Source organism: Cebus imitator, unplaced genomic scaffold, assembly GCF_001604975.1.
Source record: "Cebus imitator isolate Cc_AM_T3 unplaced genomic scaffold, Cebus_imitator-1.0 Scaffold103, whole genome shotgun sequence".
Lineage (NCBI taxonomy): Eukaryota > Metazoa > Chordata > Mammalia > Primates > Cebidae > Cebus > Cebus imitator.
The window spans coordinates 2,797,600-2,819,258 of record NW_016107418.1 but is presented as its reverse complement, the minus strand read 5'-3'; the positions used below and the strand labels follow the sequence as shown (position 1 = coordinate 2,819,258).

The 21,659-nt window shown below is 40.7% G+C and overlaps 1 protein-coding gene and 1 pseudogene across 2 annotated transcripts in view; one reads left to right on the top strand and one right to left on the bottom strand.

Moving 5' to 3' along the window:
* FLT1 (fms related receptor tyrosine kinase 1) overlaps positions 1–21,659 on the bottom strand; it is a 197,116-nt gene that overhangs the window by 139,077 nt on the left and 36,380 nt on the right. The gene's annotated exons all lie outside the window — the stretch shown is intronic.
* On the top strand, positions 15,133–15,528 carry LOC119472515 (annotated as a pseudogene).

Sequence of the window (21,659 nt, the reverse complement as noted above, 5' to 3'; positions counted from 1 at the left end):
GCAACAATCACTTCAGGAATCATTGTGTTCTGATCATCTCCCCGTGGCTCCAGCCTTATATACTAAATGGAAAGAAGTCCTGTGTTAACTCTCTCCATCTGGATCTGAAAGAACCAACCAGGCTCCCACCTGCTTGCTGGTCCTGTCTGAGGTCTGTGGGTTATGAAGTTCATTCGGGATGCTGAATGGGAAAGGAATTGGACAGAAATAAAAGCAGTAAGCAAGCGATGGTTGCCTAGACTAGATGGTGGCTACAGTGATCATTATGGTAGAACTGTGTCCCCCCAAAATGATATGCTGAGGTCCTAACCCCCCATACTTCTGAATGTAACCTCATTTGAAAACAGGGTTGTTGCAAATGTAATTACTTAAGCTAAGTAAGGGAGGGCTCCTGATCCAATATGATTAGCATCCTTACAAGAAGGCAGCCACCTGAAGACAGACAGGGTGTGCAGACGGAGGCTGAGACAGGTGTGATGCAGCACCAAGCCAAAGAGTGCCAAGGATTGCGGGCAGTCACTGGCATGTAGGGGAGGCGAGGAAGGGTTCTCCTGCAGGTTTCAGAAGGGACATGGCCCTGATGATTTGACTTCAGACTTAGTTTCCAGGACTCTGAGATAACATATTTCTGTAGTTTTAAGCCAAAAAAGAAAAAAAGCGTGGGCCATTGCTGCAGCCTGCTGAAGATGGGATAGTTTTGTGCACAGCAGTGTGGCATGGAGGCACAGATGTGAGCCCTAGAGAGACGCTTCCACCACAGCCCATCTTGTGTGGCCCTTGGCACCTATATGTTAATAATTCCCACTCATCCTCTGGGAAGCCTTGCCAGCCCCCTTCCTTCCTGCACCCTTTTCCACTCTAGCCCACCTTAGGTACTCTCCCAGTGTTCCCACTGATTCTGTTACAACATTGTCCACAGAACCAGCAGTTTTTTTTTCTCTGGGTACTCCTTGGATGATGAATTCCCAGAGGAGAGGAAATGGCTTGTATTCGTCTCTGTCTCATGTGTACTGAATGAATGAGTGAATGAGTATCCAACCCTGTCATTTTACACATGAGAAAAGAGGCACAAACAGGTGAAGTGAGTTGTCTAGATGGATGTAGCTAGGCCTGGGGGCCAGTTACTTCTGCCTCCAATCCAGATCTCCTTCCCCTGCAGCACCCTGAAGGATGAACCTCTGGTTCCCTTCTCTTGAAGGCCCTCATAGAAAGGGCTGCCAGCAGGTGACAATGGTTTTTCAGAGATGAAGGCGGATTTCCACATGTTCATTGGGAAAGTGAGTGCCTCGTGGTATGTATAGCATTGGAGAAATTCTGAGAAGGAGGTGATCACCAAGGGATGGGGTGTGAGAGCAGGCTTTGGGGCAGGCTTTGAGTCAGAGGGAACCACCAGATCATGGTGGTTCAGAGCACACCTCAAATCCTGGCTTTAATCCTGGCTGTGGTCCTGCGTAACTGTGAGACCTTGGGGAAATCATTAGACACTCTGTGCTTCACCTGTAAAATCTATGTCAAAGGGCTATGGTAGAGATGAATTAACATATGTAAAGTACTTAGAATGGTGCCTGGCAAATAGTTGTTCTCTTTTTATTATTATTATGAGTCATTTGAACTTATGGACAAAGAGGGTTAGTGTTAGAGTTGGCAATTAGGCAGACATGAGTGGGGCAGGAGAGGGCCCATCCTCCCAAGAATGTCAGGTGACCATCAGGTGATAGTCAGGTGGTTATTAAACTGTCTTTCTAAAATAATAATTGGTCACAGCTGTACCGGAGACTGACTCCCAACAGAGAGAAAACACTGGAAGCTGGTGATCAGCAGCTTCCTGATAAGATCCGAGAAGCTGGGCAAGCATGCACACACAGAGGCAAAATGGCAGAGTTTAACTGGTATATGACCTTCCCCTGGGAATGCTCAACTGGTAAAGGGAAAAACACCTCAAGTGAGCATAAACACAACTTCAGTAAACACACTGCGCATGCAGCCCCTCCCAAGTGCTGGCAGGCCACTGTGCATGTGGACAGCCCGTCCCAAAGGAAAAATCGGGGGAGAACCAATGCAAGCTGCTGAATCTCTGCAGTTGCCTGCTTGGCCCTCTGCCAAGTGTAGTTTGCTTCCTCTCATTCCTGCTCTAAATCTTTTTAGTATACTCTCACTCCTGCTGCAAAACTTGACTTGGTCTCTCCCTCTGTCTTACACCTACTTCCACTCTTGGCTGAATTCTTTCCTCCAAGGAGGCAAGGATCGAGTTGTGGCAGATTCATACAGATTTGCTGATAGTACCAGTAGGTAGTTATGAAAATCACAAATTATACTCATTATCTTAACTATTAAAAATATAAATATATATTGATATAGTGGCATAGAAAAAAGGATTGGAAACAAACAAACTAAAGTTTTAACAGCCAGGTGCAATGGTTCCCACCTGCAGTCTTTGCACTTTGGGAGGCTGAGGCAGGAGGATCACTCGAGGCCAAGAGTTTGAGACCAGCCTGAGCAACATAGCAAGATCCCTTCTCTGCCCAAAAACAGTTAACAAGGATTATCTTTGGGTGTTGACTTTATGGATTATGGTCATTTTCTTATTTACCTTCTTCTGTATTTGTCAGTCTTTCTAGAATGGTCATGCATTATTTTATAGTAATATTTTTAATTATTAAACTTAAAACTCAAATGATAAAACTCCATACATTCTTGGTTAAGGAAAACTATAAATTTTGCATTTGATTTACCTGAGTTCCATCCTCTATAATAGAATGAGACATTAACTGTCACAGTTAATAAACTTACGTGTTTATTAGGAAATCTGGATGGGTGCAGTAACATATGCAGAGAGAAACAGTTAATCAGATAGAGACAAGGATTTCTTATCAGCATTAAATTCCCCCTTTAAATAAAGTTGCTAAGCTAGATATTCAGCCATGGACTACTGGGATTTGATCATTCCTTTCCTTCCTCTTGTAAATCTACATTTTTTTCTTTTGTGCATCTCAAGATAAACACAAACACTAAGAAATGGTTTAATTCATTTAACTCAACTGTAAATCTTCATATTTAATTTATTGTCTCCTTAAACGACCATTTTCAACAAAGGACACTGGCACAAAATGTTCCTACAGGAGATAATAAAATCAGTGTAGTCACTTACAGACTAATTAATACCAATCCCAAATAAAACTAGAAAAGGTTAATTCAATATGTCCTTGAATTTCTTCTTTCCCTTTGGTACTACTGTGGATCCCCCAAACACTTAAATTTCACTACAGCTATTAGCCTTTAAAAGCCAATACCAATTTCAGCAATGGGCCCACTGAAATTCTATCCAAAGATATCAGAACTTCAGTGATTTGTGTCCATTCAAACACAATGCAAAACACATCATTTGTGTGATAGTCAACAGTTATAAATCCACTGTGTTTGCAAATGAGCATGTGACTGTAGATACACACACACACACACATGCACAAACAATACTCTCTGGGCTTATTAATAGTATATTTCCTCTGCAATTTACTTCAAGGAAGGGCTAAGAATGAATTTGCCTGACATATAATAATACAAACATTTTGTTTTGTAGGACCGTAGATACAGAAGGGGTCACGGTTCCATTAATATCACCAGTAAAACCACTTACTACTCCCGTAGGACACATTTGTCTTTGTCACAAAATTAAAAATGACTTCCAATCCCAGCCAGCACTGCAGAGTGATTTCCTGAGACCAAATTGGCTGGTTGTTGAAAGAGTGAGGAAGAGCTGCTCCAAAGACTGCTGATGTACTGGCAGCTCAGACACACTGTCACCAGGGACTCATGCCAACACTCAGCTAGGTGGAGGTCACACTGCCCTCACCTCTCTGAACTCTTAGAGCTCAAAGAGGTGACCAGAAACCGGCACAGAATATGAGGTTTTCTCACCCACTGGGAGTATCTGGGCTGTCACCTATCCTTCAGGACAACAAGCAGGCTCAGACATAGAGAAAGATCAAACAAAGACCCTTGCTCAGAATGGAATGATGTCTATTTTTTAATTGTGTTTTTTCCTTTTGAAATCTGTAATCATGCTGGCACACTGAAGTATATAGACATAGTGGCCCCCGCATGTTATCCTCAATTGATTCCATTTCCAACTGGCATTACCTGGGAGTTTGTCTGCTAGGTTCAGAGCAAGTAAACAATGTCCAAAATTTAGGACTTCTGACTTGAAGAAGAGTTCAAGAGTAAACATGTTGTTTTCTAGCACATGTACATATTTATGGTTTCTATAAACTTTTTCCTGGTTGCCTTTCTTTTAATTGCATTTTTCTCCTGGTCATGAGGACATCTAGTCATTTTAAAGGAGGGCATGATTTTCATTTATTGGAGATGAAGTGGAGAAGATAAAAAATGAATTAACCAATCCTATGAAAAGGGTTCTATCTAGACATAAAGGTTTTCACATCATACAGATCCAAAGTAATACTCAAGGAAAATGTGCTGATTGGTAAAATATTTTATTTGAAATATGAGTAAGAAAAGAAAAGAGGCAGGTTCTTCACTGACTTACACTGCCCATCAAAGCCATTGACAACTCAAAAACAGAGTTTCAGAGCAATCACAAGAAAGTTGGAGTGGTTATACTAACATCAGACAAAATAGACTTTTAAATAAGAAATGATTAGTGAGGAAATGGTTAGTGAAGATAGAGAGGGGTGTTTGATAATATTAAAAGGGTCAATCCTTGAGGAAGATATAACAATTAAAAACATACATGCACCTAATAACAGAGCAGTAAAACACATGAAGCAATGTGTTTACACCTGACAGAATCAAAGGGAGAAATAGACAGTTCAACAATAATAGATGAAGATTTCAATATCCCACTTTCAAGACTGGATAATGGGTTGGACATGGCGGCTCATGCCTGTAATCCCAACACTTTGGGAGGCTGATGCAGGTGGATCACTTGAGGTCAGGAGTTCAAGTTCAAGACCATCCTGGCCAACTTGCGAAACCCCATCTCTACTAAAAATACAAAAATTAGCCAGCACCTTGATGCATGCCTGAAGTCTCAGCTACTCGGGAGGCTAAGGCAGGAGAATCACTTGAACCCAGAAGGCAGATGTTGCAGTGAGCTGAGATTGCACTACTGCACTCCAGCCTGGGTGACAGAGCAAGACTCCATTTCAGAAAAAAGTGGATAGAACAAATGGAAACAAGATTTTTGAAAGGCAATGGAACACCAGAACAACGCTACTAACCAACTATACCCAACAGACATCTGTAGAAATCTACAGAACACTTCACTCATCACAGCAGGGTATATATTTTCTTCAAGTGCACATGGAGCATTTTTCAAGATAGACCATATGCTAGACCATAAAACAAACATCAATAAATTTACAAGGATAGAAATAATACAAACTATTTTGTCTGAATATAGTGGAATGGAATTAAAAATCAATAACAGAAAGAAATCTGAAAAATTTACAAATATGTGGCAATTAACTCATTCCTAAATAATCAGTGGGTCAGAGGAGAAATTAAAAAAGAAATTAGAAAATGCTTTGGTATGAATGTAAATGAAGATACAGCATAGTAAAACTTATGGGATGAAACGAAAACAGTATTTAGAGGAAAATTTATAGCTATAAATGCTTATATTGATAAAGAAGAAACATCACAAATCAATAACCTAAACTTCTACCTAGGTAAAGAACAGAAAACTAAACCTAGAGGAAGCATAGAGGAGAAAATAATAAAGATTATAGTAGAAATTAATGATAGAGAATGCAAAACAACAGAGCAAATTAGTTTCACTAATTTTCTTTTTCTTTCTTTTTTTTTTTTTTAACTTGAGACGGAGCCTTGCTCTGTCACCCAGGCTGGAGTGCAATGGTGCACTCTTGGCTCACCTCAACCTCCACCTCCCAAGTTCAAGTGATTCTCCTGCCTCAGCCTCCCATGTAACTAGGATTACAGGTGCATGGCACCATGCCTGGCTAATTTTTGTATTTTTAGTAGAGATGGGGTTTTACCATGTTGGTCAGGCTGGTCTCAAACTCCTGATCTTGTGGTCCGCCCACCTCAGCCTCCCAAAGTGCTGGGATTACAGGCATGAGCCACTGCACCCAGTCTCCTTTTTGTTTTTTTTTAAGACAGAGTCTTGCTCTGTCATCCAGGCTAGAGTGCAGTGGCGTGATCTCAGCTCACTGCAACCTCCTCCTCCCAGGTTCAAGCGATTCTCCTGCCTCAGACTTCTGAGTAGCTAGGATTACAGGTGTCCGCTACTGTGCCCAGCTAATTTTTGTGTTTTTAGTAGAGACAAGGTTTCACAATCTTGGCCAGGCTGGTCTCAAACTCCTGACCTTACGATCCACCTGCCTCGGCCTCCCAAAGTGCTAGGATTACAGGTGTGAGCCACATGCCCAGCCAGTTTCACTAATTTTCTAAACCAAAAGCTGGTTCTTTGAAAACATGAACACAACTAATAAACCTTAAGCCAGACAAGCCAAGAAAAAAAGAAACAAGACTCAAATTACTAGATTCAGAAATAAAAAAGGGCCAGGTGTAGTGGCTCACGCCTGTAATCTCAGCACTTTAGGAGGCCGAAGTGGGCAGATCATCTGAGATCAGGAGTTCAAGGCCAGCCTGGCCAACATGGTGAAACCCCATCTCTACTAAAAATACAAAAGTTAGCCAGGCATGGTGGCAGGTGCCTGTAATCCCAGTTTGGAGGCTGAGGCAGGAGAATCACTTGAACCCAGGAGGCAGAGGTTGCAATAAGCCAAGATCATGCCACAATCCTCCAGCCTGGGCGACAGAGCAAGACTAAAAAAAAATGAAACAGTAGACATTACTATTAAAATTATAAATTAAAAAGCACTACAAAGGAATATTATAATTATATGCCAATAAATTAGATCATAGATGAAATGGACAAATGCCTAGAAAGACACAAACTACTGAAACAAACTCAACAATAATTAGACAACCCAAATAGACTTATAACAAGAGGCTGAATTAGTAACAACAACAATAACAAACTGCTCACAAGGGGAAGCCAGGGCCCAGATGGCAAGTCAATTCTACCAAACAAAAAGAACTAATACCAATTTTTCACAAACTTTTCCAACAAATAGAGAAGGAGAAACTTTCCAACTGATTCGATGAGGCTAGGTTTACCCTGACATCAAAACCAAAGACATCACAAGAAAGCTACAAACCAATATCTATTAAAAATATAGCTGCAAAAAAACTCAATAAAATACTAGCAAACTGAATTCAGAAACATATAAAAAGAATTGTGTACAATGCCCAAGTGGAATTGTTTTCAGGAATGCAAGACTGGTTTAACATCCAAAAATCAATGTAATTACTATATCATATCAATAGAATAAAAAACGAAACCCACATGAAAATGTTAACGTGGCAGAAAAAGGATCTGACAAAAATCCAAGCTCTTTTCATGATGAAAACACTCAGGAAAGTAGGAATTGCACTGAATTTCCTCAACCTAATAAATGGCATCTACAAAAAACCCTGTATCTAACATCATGCTTAATGGTGAAACACTGGACGTTTTCCCCTAACATCAGGAATAAAACAGGGTTGTCCACCCTCCCTGCTTCTATTCAACAGTGTACTAGAGGTTCTAGCCAGAAGAATTGGGCAAGAAAAATATATGCAGATTGGGAAGATCAAAATGGTACAGGCATTTTGGAAAACAGTCTCTATTTTCAGATGACATGATGTTACAAAATGCTAAGGAATCCACTAAAAAAAACCTATTAGAATTAATAAATGAGTTCAGCAAGATTGCAGGATATAAGATCAATGTACAAAAATGAATTATATTCCTATACACTTGCAATGAACAATCTGAACCCAAAATTAAGAAATCAATTCCATTTATAACAGCATCAAAAAGAATAAAGTGTTTAGGAATATATTTAGCAAAAGAAGTATATACAACTTATACTTTGAAAACTACATGCCGGGCGCGGTGGCTCACGCCTGTAATCCCAGCACTTTGGGAGGCCAAGGTGGGTGGATCATGAGGTCAAGAGATCGAGACCATCCTGGTCAACATGGTGAAACCCCATCTCTACTAAAAATACAAAAAATTAGCTAGGCATGGTGGCACGTGCCTGTATTCCCAGCTACTCAGGAGGCTGAGGCAGGAGAATTGCCTGAACCCAGGAGGTGGAGGTTGCGGTGAGCCAAGATTGTGCCGTTGCACTCCAGCCTGGAAAAAAAAAAAAAAACTCAATCTAAAAAAAAAAAAAAAAAAAAGAAAACTACATATAAACTACATACAAAATATATACTATACAATTATATGAAATAATAAAAAGTTGAAGAATTCCTACAACTCAGTAATAAAGACAAGCCAATTAAAAATGGGAAAAGGATTTGAATTGACATTTCCCCAAAGAAGATAAACAAGCAGTGAATAAGCAAATGAAAAGATACTTAACATCATAAGCCATCGTGGAAATACCAATCAAAACCACAATGAGATTTACCTCATACCCACTAAAATGGCTATAACAAAAAAGACATAATTACAAGTGTTGACAAGGATGTGGAGCAACTGGAACTCTCATCCACTGCTGGTGGGAATGTAAAGTGGTGCAGCCACTTTGGAAAGCAGTCTGGCAGTTCCTCAAATGCTTAAACATGGAGTTACCATATTACCCACAATTCCACCCCTAGGTATCTACCCAAGAGAAAGAAAGCTTACGTCCACACAAAAGCTTGTACACAAATGTTTATCGTAGCACTATTCATAATAGGCAAAAGGTGGAAACAACTCAAATGTCCATCAGTTGATTAATGGATAGCTAAAATGTGATATGTCCATACAATAGAATATTATTCAGCAATAGAAAGAAATCAAGTGCTGATACATGATACAACATGAAAGAAACTCAAAAATATTATGCTGAGTGAAAGAAACTAGTCACAAAAGACCACAAATTATGTATTCTATTTATATGAAATATCCATAAGAGACAAATCTATAGGAACAGGAGGTAGGTTAGTGGTTACTTAGGGCTGGGGAGATGTGGGGAATAAGGAGTGATAGCTAAAGCCTATGGAGTTCATTTTGAGGCAATGAAATGTTCTAAAATTGACTGTGATGATGATGGTTGCATATATCTGTCAGTATGCTGAAAACCACTGATTCATCACTTTAAATGGGTGTGATATGTAAATTATATCTCAATAAAACTTAGTTTGAACAAAAAGAGAGTTTTAGTCTCTTCCTTAGAAATGATGATCCACTGTTTCCTGAGCTGGTTGAGTTGGAATGGTTCCTCCAGATCACCCAGGGTAAACTCCTCACTTTAAGAGTCTTTGCAGCATTTCTCTCCCACTCGCCTCCCACATCCAGTTTCGGCCACTCACAAAAAATAAAATTTTCCCCTGTGATAGAATCATGATGATTTTAAATATGTCTTTCAAGGCTGGGTGTGGTGGCTCACACTTGTAATCCCAGCCCTTTGGGAGGCCAAGGCAGAAGGATTGCTTGAGGCTGAAAGTTTGAGACCAGCCTGGGCAACACAGTGAGTGAGACCCCATCTCTACAAAAAATTTAAAAAATTAGCTGGGCATGGTGGTACGCACCTATAGTACCAGCTACTTGGGAGACTAAGATGGGAGGATCAACTGAAGCCCTGGAGTTCAAGGTTGCAGTGTCACACTCCAGCCTGGGCAACAGAGCAAGACCTTGTCTCTAAGAAAAACACAAATACCCTTCACTTCTTTCTTGGCAGCCTCAGATCAGCAGGTAGCATAATGAAACATGTCTGCCTTCACGTAGATGGGAATACTTGCCTGGTGTGGGTATTATAGTCCACATGGAATGTGCAATTTAATATCTCCTAGTAAGCTATCCTCATGATCCAAATGAGTATCATAAAAACCTCAACTATAATTTATTAGCTAAAAATATAGCAACTGTCCCCACTGTTGGTGGATTCATATACAAATTCAAAAGTGATGAAAAGATCTCACCAAGACTGGCCTAGGAATATCAGAAAATCAGTTGCTAGTTTCTGCCATCTAGACAGTTACTTACATGTTACACAAATGTTTCTATTTGAGCAGGGTAAACTTTTCTAAGTCATTGTGTTTCAGACTCAAGATGCCATTCTAAAATGAAACATTAAAAAATGTATTATTTTGTGTGGTAAAAAGAAATCCCTCTTTCTAAAAAAGAGCCCTTTGCCTACTGCCCCCCTTTCCTCAGAAGAAAGACATTGTTTTTTGTTGTTGTTTGTTTTTTTGCATTGCCCCACTTAAAACAGCAGATTGACTAGCAAGAACAGAGAAAAGGAGAACAGCTAGAAAGGAGAGAAAAGGGATGCTCCCTTTCTCTTCCTCTGGCTTCATCTAAGGCCCCTGGAATGCTCTTTGGAATGTGGGTGTCTAGCAGCAGGGGATCAGGATGAATGACCCCCTCGATCCAACGTCCAGCAGAGGTGGACACCTGGCACACTGTCAACAGATGTTTATGGAGAGCATATAAGATGAAGCAAGCAAGAAAGGTGAAATCAGGACGTATCATATACCCAGCACTGTGCACACGGACAGTCCCTGGACTCAAGTCCTCAGGGTCTAGCTGAGCAGACAGCACACACATCTCACACACAAGAGTGCTCATGTTGATTAGAGGCAAAAGTACTAATACCTGCCTTGAAGGGAAGTAGGGACCTCATTTTAAAAATTTACAGCTAAGATCTACATAAGTGAGTTGAAGATCTCAGTGAGAGTGGAATGCTGGTTAGATTTAAGCTTGATGGACCATAAGATCAAGAAGGTCTCAGCTTTCTGTGAGAAACGAAGCTGGCTGGCAGTTTCTAGGTTCTGTTCACCAGATGACTGACCTCAGTCAGAGATCTTCATCTTGATCAGTTGAGGCATCTCAGAAGAAAAGCAAAAAAGAAAAGAGAAAGGAAGAAGGGAAGGACGGAAGAAAGGAGGGAGACAGGGTGAAAAGAAGGAAGGAGAGAGGGAGGTAAGGAGGGAGGGAGGGAAATGAAAAAGAAAGCAAAAGCAAAGAACTCTAATGGATTACTATTAATCTTTTTTCTACTCCTAAGATTTTTGGCCATGTCCCAAGTTCTATTATTTATTCCCAGCTCTGCCTCTGAATCATAACATTATAAAACTTTAAAGAGGACTTTTAAGATACCCTAATAATGCCTATCATGTTACAGATGAGGAAACTGAGGCCCAAAGAGGAGAGACCTTGCCACAAGTGCAGGAATACGATTAATGGCTGAGCCAAAACTGAATTCAGGCTTCCAGATCCTATCTGGCCCTGACACTCCTGAATGACTCAAGCGCGACAATTACATCTTCAAATATCCACACTCGCAGTGGGAGAAACGAGGGCCGAGACAGGGATAACGTGGAGCCTTCTGAGGGGACTAGAAATGGGAAGCAAGGGACTGATCTCACCATGTGAGTCAACCTTGAGTCATCAGACTCTCTGCTTAGCTCTCTCTGCTGTTAGGTGCTGGGGACTTTTTGGGAGATGGTGAGGACCTCCTCAGAGCCAACGGTCAGCCGGGCGCGGCGGCTCACGCGGTGGCCAGCACTTTGAGAAGCTGAGGTGGGTGGATTGCCTGAGCCCAGCAGTTCGAGACCAGCCTGGGCAACACGGTGAAACCCTGTCTCTACTAAAATTTAAAAAATTAGCCGGGTGTGGCAGCAGGTGCCTGTAGTCCCAGCTACTCGGGAGGCTGAGGTGGGAGAATTGTTTGAACCTAGGAGGCGGAGGTTGCAGTGAGCCGAGATTGCACCACTGCACTCCAGTGTGGGCGACAGAGAGACTCTGTCTCAAAAAAACAAACAAACAAAAAAAAACAGTTATGTTTTCTGGAGACTGGGGAGGAAATTTCCTCTCAGGTGCAGAGGACGCCTGGTCAGACTCCTCTGCAGCGGGGACACTGGCTTTTCCTAGAGTGCAGCCCCGATGCGTTCCACCAGCATAGTTGGTGTGTGTGCCCGCTCGTGGCGGCGTGGGGGGGTGGGGTGGTCAGTGAGAGGAGGCAGGAGGCAGGCTCTGTTGAAGTGCTGCATGATGACCTGGGCCACCACGGAACTCTCTAGGGCTCAGCTTCCTCACCTGGAATGTGGGACAGGCACTTTCCTGTTCCTAAATTCATGATTAGTTATGCGTTCACTTGAAATGTTCACACTGGGTGTAGCACACTGACATCCCCCCAGGGGCCAGGCACACAAGTGGAGGAACTGGAGGTGGGACAGGAGGCGTGGTGGTGGCTGGGAACATGAGCCCATGTCTGAAGCAGGCAGTCACTGCTTGCTGCAATCCATTGTTGCCAAGTGGAAATATGGGCCAGTGTGGCTAGTGTTTCCAGTTTTTAAAGATAAGTAGGAAATGAAATTTTTACGTGAACTCTTCTAGCTATTAAGCATTGGCAGCCAGAAGTGCTGTGCCTGCCAATCAAAACATGTATGCCAGCTGAATCCAGCCTGCAGACTTCCAGTTTACAACCCTGCATGCACTCCTGTCCCTTCTCTCCTATTTTATAACGTACACAAAGGTCCAGGGGAGTTGGGGTGGCAACCCAGGCAAGGACACGTTAGAAAGACCAGGGGCTTTGGAGCCAACCAGACTTGAGCCCAAAACTTTGACTGGATAATTTATAAAGTATGCAGCCTTAAACATAGTATTAAATTTCTTCAACTTTTCTGTAAAGGAGACTGATAATGGAATTTCTCTCATGGGGTTGTTGCAATGATGAAATGAGATGATGTATGTATTAATAACAAGCCTGAGCTGGACATCAATAAATGATAGTGACCTACACCAGGTGCTTAATGAATCCCAGCAGTGGAAAGGTCCTGCGGCCTCATCTGATCTGGTCTCACCAAGGGAGTGCCTTCCTCCTAGATGCATGGGGACTCACCACCCCCAGGACGATTTCTTCTACTGCGTGACAGCTTTGCATGTCAGAAAGTGTTTCCTTAACTGAAGCTGAAATTCTTAGTTTTCTGCCATCTAGGATTATAAAGGTGAAGCCTAATCTCTTTTTCACATAAGAGAACTTTGAAGGAGACTGTCACCTTCATGTTTCCTATTTTTCCACCCAGTTCTTTACATTTTTAAATTATTTCAGTACTTTCAATGGTTCCTTGCCAATGAAAATAACAAAATCATCAAATTACTTAATGCTCACAACTCTAAGAGGCACCCATTTTAAAGATGGTGACAATGAAGTGTAGAGGGATTAATAATTTGCTTGAAATTCCTATTTTTAATGTCCCTCTTGAGGTGTAAACTAAACAGTAAGTCTGGTACCACCTTTATTTTGGGTGCTATAATTTTCTTTTCTTTTTTTTTTTTGAGAAGGAGTTTCACTCTTGTTGTCCAGGCTGGAGTGCAATGGTGTCATCTCAGCTTACTGCAACCTCCACCTTCTGGATTCAAGTGATTCTCCTGCCTCAGCCTCCCAAGTGGCTGGGATTACAGGCATGTGCCACCACACCCAGTTAATTGTGTATTTAGTAGAGACGGGGTTTCACCATGTTGGTCAGGCTGGTCTCAAACTCCTGACCTCAAGTGATCCACCTGCCTCGGCCTCCCAAAGTGTTGGGATTATAGGTGTGAGCCACTGTGCCTGGCTAGGTGCTACATATTTCTTAATATATCCCAAGATTGGACACATTCTCTCGGTAAATATGAAGTCAACTAAAAGTCTGAAGTCTTTTGCATGTGTGCTGTCTCAGCCATGGCTTCCCCAATCCAGTTCTAGGGTAGTTAGTGGGTTTTGCAAGCCAAATACAGGTCTTTACATGTATTCCTGTTAAATCTCATTGGGCTAATCCCTGTTTACTGCTCTAGTGTGTCAGAAAATTTGGGGATCATGATTTAGTCACAAGACGTGTGATTTTAGTCCCCAGATTTATCTCATTTTCTCAGTGTGCCCTCAATTTCCTTTTTAAAGTCAAGGGAGTCAGATAAGACTAATATACTTAAAATCCATGTTTCTTTCATTTATCAAAGATTTACTGAGCACCTTCTGTGTACTAGACCCTGTGCTGGTCCTGGGGCTATCATGGTAAGCAGGATGGACTCAGTCCTGTCCTTAGAGCTTGTGAGAAGTGAGTCCTGTATGAAAGGTCAGTAGGAGCACCATCCTGAGTTTGCGGGGGGAGACCAGGGTGCTTCCCAGAGGGGTGATGTTTAGCTTGAGACCTGAAAGATGAGGAAGAGTGTGCTGTTACAGGAGAGCTGGCGGGGGGAGTGGGGAAGGGTAGAATGTCCCAGGCAGACCATCCCCAGTCCATACCCCTCTTACTGCTCTTTTCCTATCATGCTCTGCATTATGGTTAATTGTAACCTATTTTCTTTGACCTATCGAACTGCAGGCCCCTTAACAGTTGTGAGTATCATCTTTGTACTTTCTACTCTGGCCGGCACAGTGTTTTTCACACATAGAGATTACTACTGATCACTGCTGACTCCTGAGTATTAGGCAGTCTATATGATCTCATTGAGTCTCCCAATAGCCCCAGGAAGTAATACTCTTCGCATTTTACAGTTGAGAAAACCAAGCTCAAAAAATGGTAATAATGAGTAGTAGTAGTAATAATAATTAACACTTATATAGCGCATACTACACACCAAATACTGTCCTAAATGTTTTGCATATATGCACTGTTGACCATGGGAGGTGGTTACAGGAGAGAGCTTTGTTGCCATCTCTTCCCTGCACTAGTTATATAACCTTGAAAAAGTTACTTAACCTTTCTGAGAAATAAATGGAGATGGCTATGATGATACTTTTCCCCCCAAGATCAGGATCAAGGCAAGGATGTTCCCTCTCACAACTACTTTTCAACATCACGCTGGAAGTCTTAGCTAATGCAGTAAGACAAGAAAGGGAAATAAAAGGTATAAAATTGGAAAAGAAAAAACAAAATGGTCATTGTTCACAGATGATGTGATCATCTGTATAGAAAATCAAAAAGAAATCAACAAATATACCCCTGTAACTAGTAAGAGGTTATAGCAAGCTTACAAGACACAAAGTTAAATTCAAAAGTCAGTCGCTTTCCTATATATCAACAATGAAAACAAGTAGAATTGAAATGAAAAACACGATACCGACTGGGAAGAGAGCTGAAGCTCAGTCACCTTTCAAGGACCCAGATGTAGGGTTTTGGCCTAGGTAACCGGGCAGAGATGTGGTTCGAGATTCTCCCCGGACTCGCCGCCACGGACATGTGCGTGCTTATTCCAGGACTGGCTACTTCGTACATCCACAGGTTGACTATCGGCGGCCAGGAAAAAAGGGCTGCTCATGTTTTATATCCATGGAATTTGGTGGAAAGAGGCGCATCTCTGGAGTTCATCTTATGTCAAAGGGTTTGGAGAACATTGATTAAGGAAGCATTTTCCTGATTGATGAAAAAATAACTCAGTTATGGTCATCTACCCCTACTAGAAGGTTATTCAGTATATTATGTAGCATGCAGTGTGTTATGTAGTGCTTAATAAAAATAAAATGAGAAGAAAAAAAAGAAAAACACAATACCATTTGCATTAGCACCCCCAAAAATGAAATACCTAGACATCTATCAAAATATGTATAAGAATCTATACATATGAGGAAAACTATAAAACTATGATGAACAAAACTGAAGAACTAAATAAATGAAGAGATATTTCATCTTGGTAAAAAAAGTTCAATATTGTTAAAATGTCAGTTCTTCCCAACTTGATCTGCAGATCCAATGCAGTCCCAATCAAAATCCCAGAAATTATTTTGTGGATATGGACAAACTGATCCTGAAGTTTATATGGAGAGGCAAAAGACCCCGAGTAGCCAACACAGTATTGAAGGAGAAGAACAAAGTTGGAAGACTGACACTACCTAACTTCAAGACTTACTATGAAGCTATAATTATTAAGACAGTGTGATACTGGCAAAAGAATAGACAGATAGGTCAGTGGAACAGAATATAGAGCCCAGAAATAGACTCCCATAAATACAGTCAACTGATCTTTGACAAAGGAGCAAACATCATCTTGTCAACAAATGGTGCTGAACAACTGGACATCCACATACAAAACAACCACCACCACCATAAAAAATGAGTCTAGACACACTCTTTAGAAAAATCAACTTAAAATGGATCACAGACCTAAATGTAAAATGCAAAACTATAAAACTTCTAGAATATAACACAGGAGAAACCTAGATGACCTTAGGTATGGCAATGACTTTTTAGATGCAACACTAAAGGCATGATTAACAAAAGAATTGACAAGCTGGATTTCATTAAAATTGAAAACTCCTGCTCTGCAAAAGACAACATCAAGAGAATGAGAAGACAAGGGACAGACGGGGAGGAAATATTTGCAAAAGAACACAGCTGAAAAAGGATTGTTTTCCAAAACATACAAAGAATTCTTAAAACTCATCAGTAAGAAAACAAACAACCGTTTAAAGTGGGTCATTTCACTAAAGAAGACATACAGATGGCAAATAAGCATATGAGGAGGTGCTCCACACCATGTCATTGGGAAAATGCAAGCTAAAATAACAATGAGATATCATTACATACTTATTAGAGCAGCCAAAATCCAGAACATTGCCAACAGCAAATGTTGGCAAGGAGGCAGAGTGATAGGAACTGTCATTTGCTGCTGGTGGGAATGCAACACAAGACAGCCACTTTGGAAAACGGTTTGGCAGTTTCTTATAAAACTAACCATTTTATTGCCCTAAAATCTAGCAATCATGCTCCTTGGTATTTGCCCAAAGGAGCTGAAGAAATACATCCACACAAAAACCTGCATATGGGTGTTTATAGCAGCTTTATTCATTATTGTTAAAACTTGGAAGCAGCCAAGATGTCCTTTGGTAGGTGAATGGATAAACTATGAATATAAGCATATAATTTATATAATGAATATATAATGAATTTATATAATGAATATTAAATATATAAACAATGAACATAAAAATAATTCATATGGTGGAATATTATTCAGCAACAAAAAGAAATGAGATAGTAAGCCATGGAAAGACATGGAGGAACTTTAAATGCATATTACTAAATGAAAGAAGCCAATCTTAAAAGGCTACATACTGTATGATTCCAACTATATGAATTCTGGAAAAGGCAAAACTATGGAAACAGTAAGAAAGATAAGTGTTTGCCAGGGCTTGGGATTAAGGAAAGGATGACTGAGTAGAGCACAGAGGATTTTAGGGCAGTGAAAATACTCTGCGTGGTACTATAATAGTGAATACATGTCATTGTATGTTCTTCTAAACCCATAGAATGTCCAACACCACGGGTGAACCCTCATGTAAACTTTGTACTTGAGTGATTATTATGTTTAGTTGTAGGTTCATTGATTGAAACAAATGTACCACTGTGGTGGGGAATGTTGATAATGAAGACTATGCATGTGGGGACAAGGGTGTATAGGAAATCTCTACCTTCCTCTCAGTTTTGCTGTGAACCTGAAACTGCTCTAGGAAAAAATTTTTAAAAATCACACACACACACACACACACATACAATCTTAAAAATGAGAGCAGTACTTTAGAGATTGCTATGAGGATAAAATCTGTTAACAAATGCAAAGTGCTTATTAGGATGGCACCAGCATGGATTAAGACCCATCTAAATGCTAACCATTCACCTTGTTAAACAATTTGTCCAAAGTCAAAGACCAAGACTTACTAGTATCCAAATAGGGATTTGAAACCAGTATCATATTGTTTCAAACATAGCTTATTAATTGATATTTGATGAAGGAAGGAAGGAAGGGAGGGGTCTTTACTGCTTTAGTAAGCTACCTATTTTGAACAACACAATCAGCTAGCCAACATAATTCAGCAAAAATACATCAAATGACAAACAACAAATATTTTACATAGTTAAAGGAAAAACTGTAGAGTATTAGAACTGGAAGGACCATGAAGGTAAAAAAGGATCACCCCCTCATCTACAAGCAAGGCAAGCATTTCATGATTATGGTTAAGGTTATGAAATGCAAGAAACTTAAGGCCTTTTTAGCTTAAGGGGATTTCTTCTGAAAAAGTTCCTTGCTTATTTTTCTTAAAAGATCACTTGAGGGAGATTTTTTAAAATCCTTAAAACCATAAAGTTTTGATTCATTATTTTTCACACTTCTTGATTGGAAGGGAAAAATGCGAGAATATGGTCAATTTTATTGCCTTTGGACTTCATTACCATCTTTAGATTTCTTTTTCTTTCTTTCTTTTCTTTTTTTTTTTTTTTTTTTTTTTTTTTTTTTTTTTTTTTTTTTTTTTTTTTTTTTTTTGAGATGGAGTCTCACTCTGTTGCCCAGGCTGGAGTGCAGTGGTGCGTTCTTGACTTACTGCAACCTCCACCTCCTGGATTCAAGCAATTCTCCTGCCTCAGCCTCCCAAGTAGCTGGGACTATAGGCATATGCCACCTCTTCCGGGGAATTTTTTTGTACTTTTAGTAGAGATGTGATTTCACCATGTCAGTCAGGCGGGTCTTGAATTCCTGACTCCAAGTCATCCATCTGCCTCGGCCTCCCAAAGTACTGGGATTACAGGCGTGAGCCACCACGCCTGGCCCATCTTTAGATTTCATAATTCCACCATAGTCAACAACTTTTCGAAGTCTTAGATTGTGTCCAAGTGGCTTATTCAGGACTATGTTCATTCTGATTATTTCTGAGTACTTATGTAGCTCTACTAAATGCCTGACGATGTACCACTGTGTTGTTGCTAGTAAGTCTTAGCAATGTGGCTCTAGAGAGCTGGCATGTCAAATTTTTCTGATATGGATTTTAAGGAGCCCCAGAAATTGTTTTCTTTCTGAGGAAATGGTTTTACAGGTCCACACACCAAGTGTTAAGGATAACATTCTTAGGACATCCTAGGAGAATACATGTCTGGGGCAGGGGCAAAGATGACTGACTGCCAAGAAGTCTACCCACGAGTGGCTTCTGTCCTAGTCACATGTCAGGGTCTTCTATAGTCAAGCTCCCTTGGTGTTTAATGACAGAAATGTTTTTACAAGGGAAATGTGACATGGCAGGACTTAAAGATATCAAGAATGCCTTCCATCCAATTTTCACGTAGCTGGAAAGGAAAATGGTTAAGAGTTAAGTTTCTGTTCTCTAAACTCTCTCCAGGTGGTCCTAATCAGCTGTCTACCAGTGATGGATAGAATGGATAATCTCCTTCATACTTCAGCCCTAGAGGGAGTGCACAGCCGGGCTGTGGAGGGGTCTGTTTCCCAAGAAAAAAATCTGTGATTGCAGACAATGTCATCATCAGTGTGTATTTTAAACCCTAGACATATTTGTTTCCCCTCTTTCACGTCTTCATCAAAATGAAAAAATAAATCCAGCAATACCTGACCTTGTACTAGATTTTTTATGAAGATGTATATAGATGTGCCAGAAAATTCCTAGGAATTCTTTAAGAGAATTTGAAGGACAATTCTGCAGATGCAAGTCAGTCTCAGATTACTGTTATTCTCGGAATCTCACCTGGGCTTCCAGATGTGTCAGCCAGAGACTGAGAGTCCCACCTTTGTTCACCCCAATATGTTCACCTGTCTCCTTAGCAAATGCATCAAGTAAGGATGTGAGAAGAAAAACGCGATTCATCACCCAAGCTGTCTGCATTTGTGGCCTCCTGGTGATGCAAGGACTCAAGCGACTCTACGGTAGAAACCCTAGACAATTCCTGATCAAACTTTGGAAACCATTTCCTACTGGAAGATTAGTGGTAGAATAAACACACGTTTCAGGTAATACATGGAAGAAGCCACATGTTAGGGATAGGGGTGATGTGAGTAAGGGAGGGGAGCTCTTTGGATGGACAGGGGAAGGAGTGAATGAGGCCATGTGGAAAACAGAAATTTAAAATACAGAAAGCTCTAGACATTAGTCAAGCAATATTAGATAATGTCATAGATTTTCTAAGAAATCCATGCCTAATAATTTCAACCAACTAATGTGGCTAAGAGTTTGTGTTTTATTTTGGGAGCTTTCTTGTTTTCTTCCTACAAAATGTAAGCTGTTTTTGCTTATTTTCCCTTGGAGGAGAATTGTGATGAATAGAAACAATATTTTGTCTTTCAAGTTTCTCTTGTGAAATTATGACAGTGATTCCATTGACATATTTTTGAAACTTTGGCAATCTGTTCAGCCATGTGCCGCTCTCTGCCCATCACGGTGCTGACCTGCATGAAAGCATGAACACCTCCTTTCAGTCTGGCGATGAAGGGCCCATGTTCCTTGTGCATTCCCACCTTACAAGGGTCCTCTGATCCCCCTCAGGGGAAAGTAGAGGCGGCAAGCCTCAGCAAAGAAGCCTACAGATTGCTGCTCTGTTGCTGTCCCTGCCGGTTCCATGGAGATGTTTATTGGACTTGCCATACCAGCCTGGCAGATTGGGCAACAAACACCATCTGCCAACCATCACCCAGCTGGGCAGTGTTGGCTGAGCCTCCTGTGTGTGCCAAAGTGTGTCAGATCTGGGAAGGGATCTAAAGGCAGGCAGTGCTGAAACAACAGCCACGCCTCACAGAACATGAATAGGGTCCTCATTAGAGGATATTAACGGAGCCCTCTTCACTCCTTAGAGACCTACTTCTGAACAATAGTCTTTAAAAAATAAAACTCATGCTTTAAAAAATACTCACAAATCTGTGAGCCATGGTCCTAGAAAGTAACTGGGGGACTCAACAATTACAGGATTCTGTGACTTTGCTTTTAGTGTCTCCCACAGAACAAACAACAGGGCCTGGCGTGGAGTAGGTATGGAATCAACATCTGCAGGCAGACTCCTGCCAGTGGAAACTCCTGGGCTAAGCCTCTGAGTGGGAAAACTCAGTTCAGGAATTAAATGAGTGGATTACACAGAACCACTCAAAAGCAGTGGACCCAAATCAGCTAAAGGAGAAGGTTTCTTTCCACTGCCACGTTTTTCTTCAGGCCTCTGTTTCAGTACTGGTGTGCCTAAAGAAAAAAAAAAAAGGAGAAAAAAAAAAATCCCAGTGCTTACAATCGGCACTGCTTACCTAAATAATAGATATGGCCTATCCTGGCAACTTTTAAACTTGCTATGCTAACTTTCACAATAAGAAATACATTTTACATCAGGCCCATTAAACACATGCACGTGCACATATGTACTTTACATTTATGTGGCTATAATGGATAAATGTGTGTATAAAATTGAAACAAAAATAGTTTTACTAAACAATGCGTACACTTACTCTTTGCAATTTACTTGGATGTTTTCTTTTCTGTCCTGGGTTGGTTTTTCTTTTCTGAGACAGGCTATGTTGTCTAGGCTGGAGTACAGTGGCTATTCACAGGTGTAATCACAGCTCACTGCAGCCTCAAATCCTGGGCTCATGTGATCCCCCTGCCCTAGCCTCCCAAATAGCCAAGACGACAGGGGCATGCCCCAGCTCCCAGCTGTTTTTTTTTCAATGCGGTTTGCAACCCATTCATTTAATTCCATAGCCCATTAATGAATTTGGATGCATATTTTCAAAAGCTCTGCTCAACTTAGTAAATTTTTCCTCGAAAGAAAAAGAAAAAAATTAAATTCGAGATTTAAAAATTTTAGTAACTATATAATCTATGTTCTTTTTTTTTTTTTTT